Source organism: Pleurodeles waltl, chromosome 4_2 (assembly GCF_031143425.1).
Source record: "Pleurodeles waltl isolate 20211129_DDA chromosome 4_2, aPleWal1.hap1.20221129, whole genome shotgun sequence".
Classification (NCBI taxonomy): Eukaryota; Metazoa; Chordata; class Amphibia; order Caudata; family Salamandridae; genus Pleurodeles; species Pleurodeles waltl.
In genome coordinates, this window is record NC_090443.1 from 289,968,209 (window position 1) to 289,987,398 (window position 19,190).

At 46.2% G+C, this 19,190-nt stretch overlaps 1 protein-coding gene across 1 annotated transcript in view; it reads left to right on the forward strand.

Annotated features, from left to right (window-relative positions):
• The window catches only part of SLC25A38 (solute carrier family 25 member 38), a 286,840-nt gene that overhangs the window by 186,809 nt on the left and 80,841 nt on the right, over window positions 1-19,190 (forward strand). The window lies entirely within an intron of this gene.

Here is a 19,190-nt window from a genome sequence, read left to right on the forward strand (position 1 = left end):
AGGTTGGCACCTCGCTGTTCAAAACCAAAACAAAAAAACTTTGTTGTGGGTTCGCTGTTAGAAACCTCCTGGCCCACATACTTGAATGAGGAGGGATAACCATGACATCCTGTTTTGCTGAACGGTAAACCATCCTCTCAGCCATTTTTGAAAGCTTTTTTTAGCATGTTTTGTGTGTTTCATGCGTTGCTTATATGGACTAAGTGAAATTCATGAAGGGCAAATTTGCTGCATCTTCAACATTCCTTTTTCTCTTCTACCAATCCCTCTGAAAGCGCAAAGGCGCAAGAGTCTGCAAACGATCCCTTCTCTATTTTGTGCAAGCCAACACATACTTAAAAGAGGGAATGTTTCCAGACATCAGGTGTGGGATATTGACAGGGCCAATGGTATTTAGCATTTATCTGTGTGTGTCATTTTCCACAAAACAATGGATTGGCCACAGCTGAATAATGTGCAAATGTCAACACAAAATGTATATTTATGGTTGTGTAGCTGCATATACACATGCTGTGCATACTTCTGCCATCTAGTGTTACGCTTGGACATGTACAACTTGGTTTTGTTTGAAGAAAGTCTTTGAAGTCATGAGGTGTAGTGCCTCCTCCCTTATGTATTGTTGTGCATGAACATCGGCTCCATAGTTTGATTGTTTTCTTCTGCCATTATGTTCGGACATGCTTCACTGAGGCTCTGAGTTGACGCTATGTAGCATACTTTGCCCATTTCCCATAGTTACAGAACAATCTACACACCTGTTTCGTCTATCAACTATACCCTATTTGACGGTTTCTACCTCAAGACAGATCTCCTCGGACTGGGCCACGGCCTGGCTGGGTCTTCTTCAGTGGCAGTCGCCTTCAAGAATGGTTGCAGTGTAATTGAAAAGACATCTTTTAGATACTTCCCACTGTGCCTTTCCAAGTACTTTTGGATAGACCAGCGCACAGTCTTCAACCTGTCCCTTTCACTAGAGCACAACTAGGCTTCCTGCTCCGCCTGCCTTGCGTTCAGGTCCAAGAAGACCATCTGGAATCATCCGGACTGACACCTCACACGACAAGCGATGGAGCAACAAAAAAAACGAGGAGATCTCCAATATCTTCAAGGGAGATATCGAACAGGAGGAAGCCGAAGTGTTGATGGCCGTGCATGGTGGTATTTTTCAGTTCCTGGAGACCAAGATGTTGAAGAAAGGGTGATCTCTTCTTGAAGCCACCGTGCCAACAGGTAATCCCCATGCTAGCAGATGACCAAGAAAAGAAACCACTTCTGAAGGAGGATAGCCAAAGGTGCAAAATCCACAAAGGAATTCAGAAGGGCAGGAAATGCTGAGAAGACTAACCTGGAGCAAGGCACAAGAAAAACTAGTTAGAAAACACAACAAACCAAGTAGGAGCATGAACAGAAAACAGAAACCTTTTTGACACACTCTAAGCAAGGTCCCACTGCCTTATATACAGAAGAATGATCAGGAACTGGAAAACCTCCCATAGGAAGTAATACACCACCATCTTGAATTGGGATGCACCTGCAAACATCAATGGAAAGGATCCATCCTAGTTAGGGCATATATAAAATGTAGTAAAATGGCCCGAGCAAACAGACACCAACCACACTAATGGGGGTGCATGACCCCTTGTCCTGGGCAGTGACAGTGCGGATGCTAAGTTGCATCACGGTGCGCTCGGCACGAAGAGGAAATAGATACTTGGCAGGTAACAGTGTTTAGCCTGGAAACAGAGTCAGAAGACCCGGATCCGCAAGCAGCTGTGACACAGCAATACACTGGTGACGCAGTGAGTACCACACCTGAATGAGGCACTCACCACCCCTCCGGGGGCCTGGCTTCTCGCCCTAATTCTTAGTCAGCCGGAGCACCACTGCTTCCGAGCCTTGGCCGGCACCGATCCAAAAGCTTGGAAGTCAACATTGGGACCTACTTCAGCAATAAGTCAGCACTCCAAAAGCAAATTCTCCTGGTGATCGGCAACATCCTCCTTGCCGAAAGACACTTCAGAAACGAAAAACCCATCTGCCCTGAAACCCGAGTCAGGCTCCAGACTAAGCTCAATGCCGAAGCCCACATCAGAATCGAAACAGACGCCGACGCCGCATCTGAATCAAAAGAAGAGCTAACAGGGAAACAGACTTCAGAGCGGAACATGCATCAGGATCGAAAGTAACTTCGAAATCCAGACAGACTGGACAATACAGTCGCCCTTTTACAGGAGGTTCTGAAGTACAGCGGACGATTCTTGAATGGCTGCAGGAGGAGCTGTACTCATGGCAACAAGGTTTAGTTATTTATCCTTGTTAGGTTTGGCATCCCTAGGGTGGTCTTACACCAGACTTTTGGCCTTTACCTCCTGTTTTGTTGCTGTATCTTTTTATTAGCCTTAGGACTCGGAGCACTGTACCACTGCTAATAAGTGCTAAAGTGCATGTGCCTCTCCCCTAACTGGTATATTTAATTCACCTATAAGTCCCCTGTAGAGTAGTATATTGTAAACACAGGGCCTGTAAATTTAAAGCTACAAGTGAGGCCTGCAGCACTGATTGTGCCACCCACTCCAGTAGCCCTGCAAACCTGTCTCAGTCCTGCCACTTCAGAACCTGTGGCTGCAGTCTCACTGCCACCCCCACTTGGCATCTAAAACCCCTTACCAAGCCCAGAGCTCCCCTTTTCTTGCACATAAGTCACCCCTAAGGTAGGCCCTATATAGCCCATAGGGCAGGATGCCATGTAAGCCAAGGGCAGGAGATGTACCTTTTTGTTTTTCATGTTCTAGTAATGAAAAATGCCTAAAAGTCATTTTTAATTATGGTGAGGCCTGCCCCTCTCATCTCATAGGCCAGCATTGGGAATTCCTTATATCTTTAAGCTGTAATTCCTGATCTTAGAGGAGTAGCTACATCGTGTTTAGTACCATTGGAATGGTAATAATAAAGCTTCTTAACTGGTAAAGTCAGATTTATTATTACTATTGTAGAAATGCCTTTTTTTTCTAGAAGTGAACATTTCTTTGCACTCTCTGCCCTGTGTGCCTACAGCCTACATCCAATACACGTCTGGCTTGGGCTACATGACTGTTCCCCTTGTACATTCCCTTCAGACACCCACAACACAGGATACCCAGTCACCTCTGCATTCATCTGCATACTGATCGGTCTTCCTGGGGAGAAGGTTGGGAGGGACTCACACGTAGGGTTAGGACTGGGGTGCACACAAAGGGGCTGATAACCTCCCACTGGCTGTCTGGAGTCAAGATTGACCTGAAAGGTGAATCTGTGCACTTCACAAGACTTGTGGTCATTCCCCACTTCAAAGGCACTTTCCTGTATAATTATTGGGTCTCCTGACCCACTCATCAGTACACTTCTGGACTCAAATTCAACTCTGCTGGAATAAAGACTGCTGTGTGTCTGGATCGCCACTCTGCCAGACCTGACTGTTCACAGGAACTGCTGTTCTGCCCTGCTGTGCTGCCCTGCTGATTTCTTCCCTGCACCCTGAAAGGCTCACCATAACCCCTAGAGTTTCCACAAGGGCTTGCCCACCAGCCAGATCTGATGACCACTGCCTGCGGAAACTTCCCTGCATGGCTCCTTCATCTGAGCTGGCCGGACCCAGCGACAGCCATCCTTCGGCATCCCACCAGCGCAGCCATCCCTCTTCTGCGGCATGGTTCCCCCGGCTACCACCGAAGCCACTGATGCGATGTGGAGCCTTGGGAACCGGCCTTAAGCCTATGGATACCAGAGGTATCTGGTGTGGCGGGGAGGGGCTTTTAGCTCGCACTGAGTCGTGCCTACAGCCTGAGGGGACTGTGGTGTAACGAGGCTCCGTGCCAGGCCGAGTCATCCCAAAAGGGACTAGACGTTTCATCTTCGATTGAACTGAATCCGTAAAAATAATGAAAGCACTACTCATGTCTAACGATATTTGAAGATAACCTTTAACTGTTTCCTAAGTGAATCTTTGTCGAGTTGACCTTAACTCCTCTTTTATCATTATAAAGACATATCTGTTTTTCTATAAAACCCTGTGTGGAGCATTCTGATTTTTTGTGATGTCTCACTGTAATTCTTGCCTGCATGTTGCGCAAATACTTTACACTTTGCCTTCTAAGTTAAGCCTGTCTGCTTCGTGCCAGATACTGGGGGTGAGTACAGGTTAATGTAGTCTGTGTATCTGACTTGCCCTGACTAGAGTGGCGGGTTCTGCCTGGCTTTGGTGTATACCATAGCCAACCAGAAGCACAGTTTCTAACGATCCTTATTCAGAAAAAATTATCATTAAACCTCCACTTGTGATCCAGTAGACTTTTCCCCCAAAAGAAGCAGCTCGCCTTTGAGGAACCGATAACAATGGAGCCCCCCACCACCTCCTAAGCAGAAAAAGGGACATGACAAGTTTAAGCCCACTACCACAACCACCTGCTTACCCTCCACTACACCTCCTCCTCCACCACCACCACCTCCTCCACCACCACCTTCTCCTCACCTAACCACAACAATCCTCATCACCACAAGTGCCATATCACTCCTACTATGGGGAAGGCACACCCCACCCCAATTAGATTTTGATGATGTTCCCTGTACACAGGATCCACAGGATGATCTATGGTAGGACTATGAGCTGGTACTTCTGGGACCTGATTATTCAGACTTGCACTTGGCAAAGTCTTCTCCCCCTGATGACACCACCTCGTACCACAAGGTTATTCAAAGGGCAGCTCATTTCCCCAAAGTAGACCTTCATTCACTGCAAGAAGAGGAGGACTTCTTAGTAGAAACCCTCACGCACACACAAACACACACACACACACAAAGGGCCACCCAGGTCCTGCCAATGCATAAAGGCATGCTCAAGACAACACAAGAGGTGTACAAGGAAACCTGTAAAGGCCGGAGTGGTTGCACCAAGGGTTGATTAAAAAAAAAAAAAAAAAGCCCTCGCCTTCTGACCCACCATACATCACGGGCCAGTTCCCCACATATTCACTAGTGGTCCATGCTGCATGTTAAAGAACGAATGCCTTGGGTACCGGGAATGCCCCGACATTAGACAAGAAAAGCAAAAAATATGATGCAGTGGGGAAGAGAGTGACAGCACAATCTGCAACCCATTGGTGAATTGCTGTATTTTCTCATCCCCAAAAAGTATGTTTATCTCAGGTTCATCCTAGACCTGCGGCCTCTCAACAAGTACAGCAAATCAGAGCATTTCCACGTGATTACGCTCCAAAGTGCCATACCGCTCTCAAGACAAGGTGACTTTGACTGTCATGGACTTAAAGGACGTCTTCTTCCACATACCAATCCACTCAGCACACCAGTATTACCTCAAATTTGTGATAAGGGGCCAACATTATCGATTTTTACAGTTCTGCCCTTTGGGGTCACCACTGTACCCAGGGTCTTCATGAAATGTTTGGCTTTGTTCACAGTTCACTTAAGGAGCAGCGTCCATGTCTTCCCTTACCTAGATGATTGACTGACAAAAAGCTCAAGCAAACAACGTCTTGCTCGCACTCAGAAAAGCTTGGAGTTACTCCACAATCTGGGCTGTACTATAAACCTGGGAAAATCCCATCTACAGCCATTACAAATTCAACCTTTTCCACGTGCAGTCCTAAACTTCGTAACAGGTAAAACCTATCCCAGTCCTGACCTAATAAATTAACAGTTCGCACAGCCAGGTACTTGTTACGGATGATGGCATCTTACATTTCTATTGTACAACACACCAGGCTTCAGATGCATCCACTCCAAGAGTGCTTAGCGGAGCAGAGGTCAGAAGCGGAAGGGTCGTTGGCGGGACCTAGTGTTGTTAAAGGCCAGTGCATATAACTCTTTGAAGTGGTGGAACACCAAACAACTGTAACGGGACAGGCCTTTTGTAGACCGCAGGTGACCATTACTACAGATGTATTCCTCACAGGATGGGAAGCACACCTACAAAACCTCAGTATTCAAGGTGTGTGCACCCCCCTACAACAAACATCACACATAAACCTCTTGGAGTTGTCAGCGATTCAGTAAGCACTCAAGACTTTCACCACAAAACAGCCCTGTTCAAAAAAACAACATGACAGTTATGTACTACCTTCAGAAAAGGGAGGCACACACTCTCCACAACTGGCTAAGTTAGCACATCGGAGTATCTTCCAGGAGTGGACTTTGCAGACCTGTTCAGCAGGATGTAGCAATAAGTCCATGAGTGAGAAGTCTATCCTTAAGTTCTACTCCGATATTTCCTCAGTTGGGGGTTTCCCAACATAGACCTGTGTGCAACTGCCAAAAACATGAAATGCCCAAGCTTCACCTCCAGATTCCCACAGATGTATGGATGAACTGGTCAGGGATACTTGCATATGCTTTTCTGCCTCTCCCACTACTTCCATATATGGACAGGAAACGAAGGCAAACCTCCCTTGCACTAATTCTAGTAGCTTCCACATGGGCCCGACATCCCTGGTTTACTACCCTCCTCGAGCTCTTTGTAGGCCCCCCATAAAAAGCTTCCTAGAAAGCTGGACCTTCTCATTCAACATCAGGGTACCCTAAGGCATCCCAGTCCAAAGCAACTCAGCCTAGGGATTTGGCTCCTGAAATCCTAGCGTCTGGGTACCTTAATTTACCCCCTGAGTGCATGGAAATCCTCAGGGAAGCCCGTTTCCCCCACCACTAGAGCCTGTTATGCAACAAAGTGGAAGAGATTTGTACACTACTGTCTTTCTAAACAGATCAATCCTCTAAAACCACAAGACAGCACATTGTTTGCTACCTTTTTTAACTTGAAACTCCCAGGACTAGCTTACACTTCCCTTACATTTGGCAGCAGTGGCAGCATACCTACAAAACAGGGAACACTCTTCCCTCTTCAGGATCCCTGTAATCAAGGCTTACATGGAAGGATTGAAAAGGGTCATACCTCCCTGACTACCATCAATACCATCCTGGAATCTCAATATATTTCCTACAAGAGGTCCCCCTTTTGAGCCCCTTCATTCTTATATGTTGCAATTTATGTCATGGAAGGTAGCCTTCTCAGTTGCTATTACCTCTCTTAGACAGGTAAGTGAGATTCAAGGGTTAACCCTTGAAGAACACTTTTTCAAAGTACATGCTGACAAGGTAGTTCTTTGAACTAACCCAAAGTTCCTACCTAAGGTGACATCTTCTCTTCACCTCGTTCAAACCGAAGGAATGCCAGTTTTTTAACACATCCAACCACAGTAGCAGAACATGCACTTCATACACTCGATATTAAAAGAGCCCTATATAGACAGGATACAAACTTTTCGTAAAACTCAAAAAAAAATTGTAACCTTTTCCGGGAACTTTGTAAAGGGACTGCTATTTCAAAGCAGGGAACTGGTTACTGGCTAGTCAGGTATATTCAAACATGCTATGCCAAAGCCAAAAGGCAACTATTAGCACCTTCAAGGCCACACTCTACTAAGAAAAAGCAGCTTCAATGGCTTTTCATGCAGTATTTCAATTGCAGACATTTGTAAGGCTGCTACTTGTCCACACCACACACTTTTACGAAACACTACTGTGTGGACGTACTAGCAGATCAAGAGACCCAGGTGGGACAAACTGTTTTACATACACTTTTCTAGTGTTCTGCATCATCCTCTGGTTAACCACAGCCTTACAGGGGAAACTACTTTATAGTGTATGCTCAGCATGTGCATCTACAGCTACACGTGCCACAAACCAAATGTTACCCTGTAGACATCTGTTCGTGGCATGTATTGCTGTAGATTCACAAGCGCCGCCCTTCTCCCCGGAAGCCCTTGGTTATTGTAGATACCTTTGTCCCCTTTCTTTCTTCATCTCTTGTGTTACATGAACATGCTTATGCTTCACATTACTCTTTCTATCCTACACCCACTCAGCGGAAAACAATCTAACTATGGGCCAATGTTCATGCGCAATACTACATAAGAGAGGAGTCACTACACATAACGAATCAAAAGACTTTCTTCAAACAAAAACAAGTTGTACACGTCTGAGCCCAACACTAGATGGCAGGAGTATACACAACATGCAAATCTACAGCACTACATGCCACAAACAAATGTCTACAGAGTAAGTAACATATTCCTTCTACTTTGGAGAATCTTCATTAAGAGTCATAAACATTAGAATAATTCCTGCTCAGTTCGGAAAGACTCCTCCAGCATTATATGCCTTCAGCATTATCCATAAACTATCAGAGAGGGAGAAGTATCCAGTGTGCTACTATTTGTGGTCACTTTGTGGAAGCTTATACAGGCATGGTTTGAAAACAAGAGAAGAGAACCTTTCCTTAAGATTATATTGCAGCCCCATGTACAACTCTGCTCTGACAAGCAATAGCAATGAGGAAGACTGCAAGGTACTAAGCTTGCATTAGAGTTGAAACTGTATATTTCCCATTTAAGGCTACCCATGATGCTTTCTACTGGCAGTTGGGGCCTTGTGAATCAGTTCTGTTTTTTTCGGCTCGTGTGACTGGATCATGAGAGTAGTGCATATTTTTCACATCATTGACTGAGATGCGACAAGTGTCACAGAATTTTGAGCTTTCTTGTTTTCCTTGGATATCTTTCAACTCCAGCTGGAGTGTAAAACATTTTGCTCCAGCTGTTTTGAGGCATTTTTCTTCTCAAATGTCCCCTTTGTTTGGTAAGTGCTCCTCCTGTGGAATGAAGAAAGATTTTTCAGACCCACATAAGGTCTGTGTGGTGAGCCTTCCCTCTTATCATTCTGTCAGAGAGTGCAAATGTTACCAGAAGATGTAAAAAAAAATATAGAAGATTTAAACACAAAGATGCCATTTTTCTCAGAGGCAATATTGAAGCTATGACAGTCAAGGAGAAGAAAAAATGGGACAAGGCCCAAAGAACCCTCTAGGTCTACTAGAAAGGTGACAAGCTATCCTTATGTATCACTATTGAGGAAGATCTAAGGACAGGATGTTAGAGACTCTGGCAAGGACTGGTGGGAGGGTAGAAAAGTAACCAGAAAATTGCATCAACGTCAAGAGATCACCATAGATGTCATTCCTCAAGATCTTTGAGGTAAAGGCACATATCATCACTAATAAGGTCAAGACTTTCAAGACCTCTGACGTATCTCTGCCCGCCATTGATCAAATCCATCAGGTCAATGTTGTTGCACTATTCTTCTATGGTACCACTAACGTCAAAACCTCTCTCTAAGTCACCTGCTAGATTGATATTGAGAATTTCGACTTTGACATTTTCACAGACTCAGAAGAACAGATTTGAGAGTATCTCCAGGCATACATATGCCTTTACAACATGTTGAACATCTTCTGTGGTTATTTTGGTACATCTCAATCTGCCAAAACCACCTCAGACGGTGTCCATGTCAACATCCAAGCCTCCAGTCTGTAGGCCTCCTCTCCTTCTCATGCCTCTGGGGGATCACAACTCACCTCCAGAAGAACATGCACCAAGAGGAATGTCGAGCACTCCACATACCACAAGAACAATGAGGTTACAGACATGACCATCTTCTTCTCAAGTCACCACTCCACCTGACAAAGAACGCAGATGCCTTGATAATATTGGAAAACGATTCTCCACAATGTCAGCTATGACTGTCTGAGCAGCAAATTCCCTGGCAATTCTGAGCAGATAAGATTGCCAGATTTGGTTGGACATCGCCACATTTCTGGATTTCTTTTCAGAGGACAAGAAAGTAGAGGCAAAAAAGATTTTGCACGAGGATCAAAGATCATCTGAAATTATAGATTGCACTATGGATTTTGCGTCTATAGGATTCAGACAGTTGGCAGGAACAGTGGTTCTCAGACATCAGGACTGGCTTAAGGCTGCAGCGTTTTAACCTTAGGTTCATATAAAGATCTTAGATATGAATTTCTATGGCGAAGCGCTATGTGGTAAGCATATCGACAATGCTTTGCTAGCAATCAAGTCAGATGCTGAAACCTCTAGGTTCTTGGGAACTCTTCAGTTATGAAAGACACCCTTTCATGGAGCTCCTGGGCGAGGAGCGTATTCCTTTTGAGGAGGATACCAGCGGTATCATCTATACCAATACTTCCAGCAGCCCTTTCGACCTGCCTATCAGCAGAATCAACCCTATTGAGCACCACCAGAAGTGACGTATTCCAAACAACAACCGAGGAGAAAACAACAGCTTTGGCCAGAGACACTAGCAGGAAACAGTGACGCGAGGTCTTAGTGCTGGTTACAACATCCAGGGACCACCCTTCTGTGGAGCCAGAATTCTACAATAAAAACACCAACGGAAAAAGATCACTACGGAGAAATGGGTCCTGGATCTCATCACATACAGCCATATCCTGGAGTTCATCAAAACTCTACATCATACTCCACCCAAAGCAATCCTTGCCTTCTCATCTCCTTCTTCGGAAGGAGAGCTGGCTATGTTAGCCAACGGAGCCATAGAAAAGGTTCCAAATTCACAAAAAGGAATGGGCATCTACTCTCGTTTTATCCTGGTCCTCAAGAAATCAGGAAAATTGTGCCCCATTCTAGCTCTCAGGAAGCTAAACAAGTACCTGAAGAAAAGATCTTTTCACATGATTACCCTCCAGGAAATTCTCAACCTCCTCAATCACAGAGATTTCATGACAAGCCTTGATCTCCAAGATGCCTATTTCCATATCCCCATCCATCCCAGGCGTTGCATATTCCTAAGGTTCACAGTTGCCGGAACTCACCACCAATTCAAAGTGCTCTTGTTTGGCCTCACGTCTGTTCCCTGGATATTCACAAAATGTCTTGCCCCAGTGGCAGCTTATTCGCGGCAAAAGGGCCTTCAAGTTATTCCGTATCTCGACGATTGGCTGATAAAGGCGCTGTCACCTTGCTAAGCGTCCATGGCTACATCAACTTGCCTTCAGATGTTTCGAACCTTACCAAATCCGCAGATACCTGCTGAAAGAACTTTACATACTCTAGTTGTAAAGAGGTGTTTGAAATTCTGTCTGCAACATATAAAATTTTTCGCACCGCGGACCAGTTGTTTGTGGGATATGGTAGCCATAACAAAGGAGGTCCGGTGATTAAAGCTACCATGGCAAGATGGGTTGCAACAGCCGTACAGTTCTGCCATTCTGCGTCAAAAGGCAAAAGCACATTCTACAAGAGCAGTTTCAACAATGGTGGCCCTGTTTGCTGGAGTTCCTATCAAAAGTATATGCCATGTTGCAACTTGAAAAAGCAGACATACTTTCACACAGCATTACTGTCTAGATGCAGCTCATTGCAATGATGCAGTTGTGGTACGAGCGGTATTTTGGCATCTTTTCCAATAAAGTGAGCCTAGTATTAATAAATGTATGTGTTTGTACCTACCATCCGCTATTATATTAATGGCAAACTTTATTAAACATGTTTTAAAACTGCTTGCTTTTCTGATTCAAGCATGTGAATCTTTGAAAGATACTCCAATACTGGGAAAAAAAAGTTGTTACCTGAAAGTCCTTTCCTCCAGTATTGGAATCTTTCATAGATTCACACGCGACCCACCCTCATCCCGTTAGAGCAGTGGTTTTCAAACTTTTTAATGCCGCTCCTCCCTAGGTGGAAACAAACATTTAAACCCTCCCCGAATTTATCAAAATTATTCTACTAAGCTGGTAAGGTTTAAATATGTCTAGCCTCATTTAAACATTGCAGTTAAGTTCTTTTACCTTTTTAAAAATGCAATAAATTATTTTCTGCTTAAACCAAAGCACTGTTAACTGCATAATGTTTCTTTTGGCCTGAGCCTGGCGCCCCCTGGGAGCACTTGAGGCCCCCTAGTTTTAAGCCCCCTGCCTTAGAGGCTGTCCTTCTTGGCACTTAATATCCATCCACAGTAGTGCTTCGAAATCTGAGGGAAGATGCCTCTGCTGGGAGTGTTCTAAAGGGTGCTGTCACCTGATTTGCTGAAGTTTGGTTCTTTATAAATGATATAGACAAGCTATTAACATCAATGTCTTGCCATTGTAAGCTATACTAATTACTTCCACTACTTTATAATATACTGTGGGACTTCCACCTCAATGACAGGGATGATTCAAGCATGTGAATCTATGAAAGATTCCAATACTGGAGAACAAGAGTTGCAGGTAAGTAACACATTTTATTTTGGGGATATGAGGAGACCGGACCCCCACCTAAATATGCCCTGCTTCTTTGTAATGTGGCCATTATTGTAGCTAGACGAGACATAGTCCCATGCATGGGGAAGGGCAGAGGTACCCACAGTCGCTCAATGACAACATGGGATGGATTGGTGCTTTCCAGCTGAGCATACAATGTACGGGAGTAGGGGTGCTTAAGGAAATTCAATAGGATATGGGGTCCCTGAAGGGAATTCAGAGACTCAGAATAAACCCACTCTTTGCCCTCTGTCAGCTCATTGTACTTGGATATAATCCTCAAGGCTTGCACTGTGTCGCACAGGTGTTAAACAGTTGTTGACTGTATTTATTATGATGCAAAACTTAATAAAATTAACTTTAAAAAATGATTTTTATTTACCTTTTTGCTCACCTGAAAAAATGACCAGTAGTGGTCTCTCATACAAATATTGGATCTAGGAAACGCCAACAAAGAGATCAAGAGGGAAACATTTCTTATGTTTTTTTAAAACATCTTTTTATTGTTTTGTAACATAATAACAAAGCACAGTGTCACAGTTATTATTATTGATTGCCTCAAAGCATTTCCATCTTAGCACTACTAACCTGAACCCAGAGTGTTGCATTACTGCATCGCCTTTCCCCTTGATGCATCTCCAGTCCTTTGTACATTATCTACGTTTTTTATTGATGCCTATCACATAATTTTGTTGTAGGTTTTCCATTGGGACCAATATTTTCTCTGTGACTGAATCTGAAGCCTCAACCTCCCCATGCCTCTATATTTCTGGCTATATTTCTCTTGCCACCATGAGACCCTTCCTATAAAATATCTTCTGATGCCTGTGCAAGGAAACATGCCCCCAAATGTCCTTTATAAACAATTTGGGATTGTGATCCCCCTTCAAAATATGTTAGTCTTGTCAGGCTGTCTCCCACGCCTTCCTAGAGGGTCGTTAGGTGGGACATTCCCACATAGTATGTAAGAAACTGCCTAAACCTCTGCATCCCCTAGAGCAGCTAGTGGTCTTGCTACGTTCACTGATGAAGTATTTTCAACTGCACTAACCTGAATCCTGAACTTATGGATACCTCACTTGGTGAGCTGATTGCCTCTTCTCATTCTTCATTGTGTAGCGTTCTTGCATCCGTCTCCCAATTTTGGTTTAATTTTTTTAAGTTGGCCTGGTGAGTGATTTATGATTGTTTTTTTAATATATGTTTTTTGGGAAAGTGGTTTCAACAGGATCCTGTCTTCTAATGTTCCTATCTCCAGTTGAGTTTCACCTGTTATGTGAACCTCCAGAGCATGTCAGAATTATGTGCATCCATATGTTTCTGTGTCTGTCTGTTCATATTCTTCAATCAGCTCTTCAAACATCTCCTAGTTTTTTTGGAACCCATTCAAAGTGTCCACCTCTCTCATTATGTTACTAACTAATAATGTGGAGTTGTTTGTTGGAACCCCATCCTAAATACCTAGTTGCTGTTTCCTATACTCTCAACAAAGATGTTGTGAGGTCGGGAAGGTCCTTTTTTTCTTTTTTTGAGTATAAAGAGCTGCAAGGTAGCCTCTTGGCTCCATTGCATCCTTATCTATTCTAAGAGAGGGTTCATCCAGTGATAGGAATGCTCATTCATTTATTGCCACCATCTGAGGGGCCCAATAATATTTCTGAATATTGGATAAGACAATTCTCCCATCGTAGGCTCCCCTGATTATTGTTGTGAGTGCAATTTGCGGTGGATGTCCATCCTGTAGGAGCAATCTCAACTCGGCCCCTATGCTTCTATTTTCTTAAAGATAGCTGCTGGGACCCAGTATGGCATGCTTTGGAGGTCATAGGTGGATATTGGCAAGACTATATTTTTGAACATTGCTGCTCATCCAAGAAGGGATAGAGGCAAGGTGCACCAAAGTTTTATGTCCTCTCTAAATTTATTTGGTATGGTATAAATGTTGTTCTGAAAGACGTCTTCAGGACTCTGCCTACAACAGGCGTACAAATGTAATAAATGTGGGGCTTAGTCCCAGCCGGGCTAAGAGTGCAAAAAAGGAATGGCCAATCTAGTGAATCTAATGCCTTGGTAGCATCCAGTAATATTGCAGCCACATGGCTTTTGAGGTCAACCGACCGTGTCACTGCAAAATAGGTCCCCAGATGATGAGCAGTGGACCTGCCAGGGACGAACCCCGATTGGTCCGGGCTGACGATGGTCGACAGCAGAGGAAGCAATCTGGATGCAATCAATTTAGCCAGGATTTTATTGTCCACATTAATTAAGGGCAATTGCGATAGGAATCTCATTTAACCGGGTCCTTACCAGGCTTCAGGATAGTTACAATTAGCGCCTCGTGAAGTGAGGGCCAGAGAAGGCCCCGTTCTAGTGATTCAGTGTACATCTCTAGGAGACGCTGCACCAGTAGGTCCACGTAACCCTTGTAAAACGCTGCAGCCAGGCCTTCCAGACCCAGCAACTTATCTCCGGGAAGTCCTCAGATAATCTGGACTATGTCATCTTCAGTAAATGGGGAGTCCAGGAATTGTCTGTGGCCGTCTTCCAGCCATAGTAATTGGAGCGCATCAAAATACTCAGTGTACGCTTCGTCACAGGATGGAGAAATGGAGGCGTGCAAAGTGGCATAGAAGGACTTCATTGTCAGCTGAGCCGCCTTCGTTCCCACCTGTAGTTCCATTTGCTCATCCTCCAATGCCACTATGTAGTCGCTGGCCCAAGGTCTGCGCAGGAGATTAGCAAGCGTTTTCCTAGCCCGTCGCCTTCCCCATATCGTCTAGCCTGTGGAAACGTCCCAAGGAAGCACTCCTCATGCTGGGCCCCATCTCTGTACTGGTCAAGACACACTCCTTCCTCAGCCAGGAGAGTGACATCGCCAGAGGCATAGTAACATCTTTCCAGGTCTCTGAGCTGATCCTCCAATTCCACCAGTTCACGGCGCAGCACACATAAAATGCTGTGCTGTTTGGCCAGACAGACTCCTCTGATAACAACCTTGAAGGCCTCCCAGAGGGCCCAGGGAGACTGCACGGAGCCCTCATTACGAGCTAAATAGTCTACAAAGGCGACCCTGAAAGCCTGGTCACACACGGCTCCTGCCGGGAGTCGCCACAGAAATGCACGCTGCACACCGCCTGGGTCCTGCTTCTCCAAGAGCAAAGAAGAATGGTCTGAGAGTGTATGTGGGCAGCGCATCACTGCTGTGGTCCAGGAGTCTACATCCCTGGTGGCAATCCACATATCTATGCGGGACCAGCTGCTGTGTGTGGTGTTGATACACGTATCCTCCTTATTATCTCTGTGTCGGGCACTCCAGATGTCTACCAGATAATTTCCAGAGACCATGGAGCACAGTGCCCTGCTTGCAGCTGGATGTTGGGGCCTCGCGTTGCTTCCGCGATCCAGCTATGGGTCCAATACAGCATTAAAATCGCCCCCGTAGGAAGACACTAGGTCCTAACGTATCCACAAAGCACCACACCTATGTTAAAAAAAATAATAATAATAATTGGGGTTGTCCTCTTTCGGGCCATAGATTGACAACATGCGGAACGGGCGATCAAACAGCACACCCAACACCCTTACGTGGCGCTCCAACGGATCGCACAGCACTGTCCCAGAGCGCCACAGGAGTCCTTTATGAATGAGTATTGCTCTTCATGGGGCATAGTTAGAGTAGGGGGCTACATGACATTCGCCAATCCACACAGCCTGCAAGCGCAATTTGGTGTCAGCTGTGAGGTGTATTTCCTGTAACATGCAAATGTCAGTCATGTGTTGCTGTAAGTATGCCGAAACCTGACACATCTTTTGCATATCATTGAGTCCACGGATGCTCCATGACAGGCATTTTAGTGTGTTTAGGGTGTTATGCGGCAGCATGTAGACATGTATTAACCATGTACAAGTGTAGTTGTAGTGTGATGTATATGTAGGATGTGAGTGTCTTGTAGAAAAAAGAAAGGAAACATGATGTAAACCACAAAAACATCAGGTAACAACCAGAAACACAACCTACCTCCCACCACCCACTCTGACCCCCCAACTGGGTCAGACTTGTAGATCCCACCCATACAACACCCTGAAACTTTTCCGTTATAGAGAGGGTAAGAGAGCAGTCGTGGGGCCTTGGGGCGGGCAGATGATCATAGATTCCCGACCTCCTCTAAAGAGGGGGGGCAGGGAGAAAAGAGCTATGGGATCGTGGGCCGACCAGGACTGCTCCCCAAAGCAGTATCTACCAATAGCAGCCGTTGCCTGCCCTCTCAGGGAACCCACCTCCTGTCGCGTTCAGTCATTGTCACTGAGGCGGCCGGGGTCGTCAGCCTTTCTCAATGGCGAAGTTATAGCGAGTTTTTTGGGGACTGTTTTCACAAATTTAGCAGCTGCCTTAGGATCTGTGAAGAATTGTAACTTTTCACCAAACTTGACACAGCTAAATTAAGGAGTATGTGGCAGTCGTTTGAAGCAAGGATCTCTTCACTGGCAAAAAATCTCTGCGTGCGGCCTGACCCAAGGTGGGGGGGGGGGGGGAGTATAGTCAGGGAAGATGGTGAGCATGTTGTTTTGGTACACAATGGGGCGTTGTTCTTGAGCCAGGCGGAGGACAGTGTCCTGATCTCTATAAATGAGCAGTTTAGTAATAATTGGCTGAGCTAGGGTGCCAGGCAGAGGGCGCAGACCTAGAGAGCGATGCACGCGCTCCACCACAAACACCGCAGACAGGACCTAGGGAAACAGGGAATTCAGCATGTCCTTCATTTGCTCCATGGAGGTGATTTCAGGAACCCCTACAATTCTGAAATTATTTCTCTGGGAGCGGGCCTCCAGGTCCTTGTTCTTTTACTTGTTCCAAATAACTTTGAGTACCTTCTTTATCTGAAGTAGTCGCTCATCAGAGGTATGTCAACTATCTTCGTGATCCGAAGTGCAGCGTTCCAGTTGATCGCGCCATGAATCATGGTCATTGACCTTGTCCTTGAGGCGGTCCATCCGATCAAGCTTGGAGTCTATTCCAGAAAGGCTTTGCTTCAATTCAAGGAACATGGCTTTAATCGACTCAGATTGGGTCACTTCCTCAGAAGATGGTTCCACTGTGCTGTCTTACACATATTGTCTACTGGAGGCTCCAGTCTTCTCAAGAGTGTCAAATGAAAGTTTTGCCTGCTTATGGTCAGCCTTCCCAATGGTAATCGCACAATAAACGGCATGTGAGCCTGTCTCCTGTAGCATGGCAAAAGGCAGCAGGTTAGGATACACTGCCAGTGTGCAGGCTGATAGAAAATGTTCACTCCGGATTCTCTGGATAGGTGATGCCAGTCACGGGCTCACCCCGTCTGCACGCCCCCAGGGGGCCACCATCCAAGTCCCAAGGAACCACACACAGGGGGGTGAGAGTTGCCAGGTAAAGTTACGCCGCATGCTCTGTGAGGCCTCACCACACCCCAGCACTGCCGCTGGGAGGAAGGAGCAGGCCTGGGGTCACTCCAACTCCAGAAGACCTCACATCACCAGGGCAGGAGTGCACAAACAGCACCGCCAGACAAAACCCCAGTGGCATCCGGGGGCAAGTGGGGGCAGCAGGAAGAACCCTAACATCCCCAGTCCAGTCCTGACCAGTGGCTCAGGGCTCCCTCCAATGATGTTCGGGCAAGATCCCTTGAAGCAGAGGCTCCGCCCTGGCGCTCCCACATCTGCAAACCCTTATGATGCCACCATACAGGCCCTCAGGAAACCACAAGGGGGGCAGAGGGTGCCAGAGAGACCACCCCACACACTCAACCGGGCACGCCACACTCCAGCTCCGCCTCTGGGAGGCACAAGCAGGCCCAGGACCACCCAGCTCCAGAAGGCCCCTCGTCCCAGGAACAGACTCCCCCAGCAGCAGGAGGGCACAGTCGGCACAGGTAGGCAATCTCCCAACTGCAGCCGGGGGCTAGCTGGGGCAACAGGGAAAACCCCCAGCGGCCCCAGGTCGATCACGTTCTGTGGCCCAAGGCTCACCCGAGGCCACACTTACCCCGCAAGTCATCCAAGGGCCAGGGGGCAGACATGGTAGCACCCACCAGGGGCCGCACAATCTCCACCATTGGTTCGGGTCCAGGCTGCCCCTTACCAAGGCAGCAACTCCCAGCAAATGGCTTTCCTCCCCGACATCACCTCAGGGCCCAGGTCAGCACTCCGGCGCCCCCCACTCCAGCAGCAAGCTCCAGCGCCCTTGTTTCTGTTCCTTCGCCGGTGACCAACAGGCAAAATCGATGGGGCAGATCGAGCCCACCCACAATCTCAGCAGGATCCTTTGGATGGGGGCAAACGGAGAGCTCCTCACGGCTGCCGCCAACAAGCAGGTCGCACTCCCTCACCCGCTCGAGGAGCCTCAGGGCAGCTCCCTCGTCGCCTCGCTCCCCAAGGCCAACTGCTCCACCTTACAGCACGGGCCCATATTTAGATATCTGGGGCAGTCTGGTAGGGCACAGATGTCCCCGTGATTGGTGGACCAAAGTAGGATTAGACTCCCTGCCTGGCAGAACCTCATCTGAGGGAGGCCATCTTGCCGGCAGGCCAAGCCACGCCCTATGGAGGCGAGGATTAGGCAGTTCTTTCTTTACTTTTTATTACAGCAGCCATTATGTAAAACAACAGACTCAAGCAAAAACTTATTTTCCCATGAAACACTGTGAAAAAAGAATTATCAGTCAATCCAATCAATGTCCACGAATGCCCTTCAAGATCCTCTGCAAACGCTCCTTCCTCCTCTTTCTTTCTGCAACCACAACAATTGTTTCATACTTCCCTCTTGCTTAACCAGATGATTCCCTAAGGAAAATAAAGACTGCTTGAGCCTCAAATCCCAAACAGTAATCAGCGCAGAAACCAAGAAATCACAGTATAAAAACAAAACAATATCATCACAATAGTTATGATACAATGTACATCCGAATAACAGAGACCATGTACTTACATGATATCACTCTACTTTTTACATGCAAAGTGATATTGTTCCACCTTATTAGGTGGGTACAAGGAC